We start from the raw sequence: 306 nt of genomic DNA on the forward strand, positions 1-306 counted from the left end.
CTCCTTCTCCTTCTTCTTCTTCTTCTTCCTCGTTCTCGATGACAGCAGCTAGACAGTCAGTCCTGTGTCGTGCACAAACTGTGCACTCCGCTTCAAATCTGATAGACTGCCATAGAGCGTTCTCTCCAGGGGAGCCACACCCGGCCACGTCTGTGCACGACGAGTCACTTTTGCCTTTGCCTGAAATCTTCTTTTTTTGCTTTTCCGTGACCGTAGATCTTCGGAGAAAAATCTGCGCCCGAGGGAAAGTTTGGTTTTTTAAAGTTGCACGGTCATGTTGTTCTTCTCTAACCCTTCTCTAGCTAG

Source organism: Aplysia californica, unplaced genomic scaffold (assembly GCF_000002075.1).
Source record: "Aplysia californica isolate F4 #8 unplaced genomic scaffold, AplCal3.0 scaffold01141, whole genome shotgun sequence".
Taxonomy (NCBI): Eukaryota; Metazoa; Mollusca; class Gastropoda; order Aplysiida; family Aplysiidae; genus Aplysia; species Aplysia californica.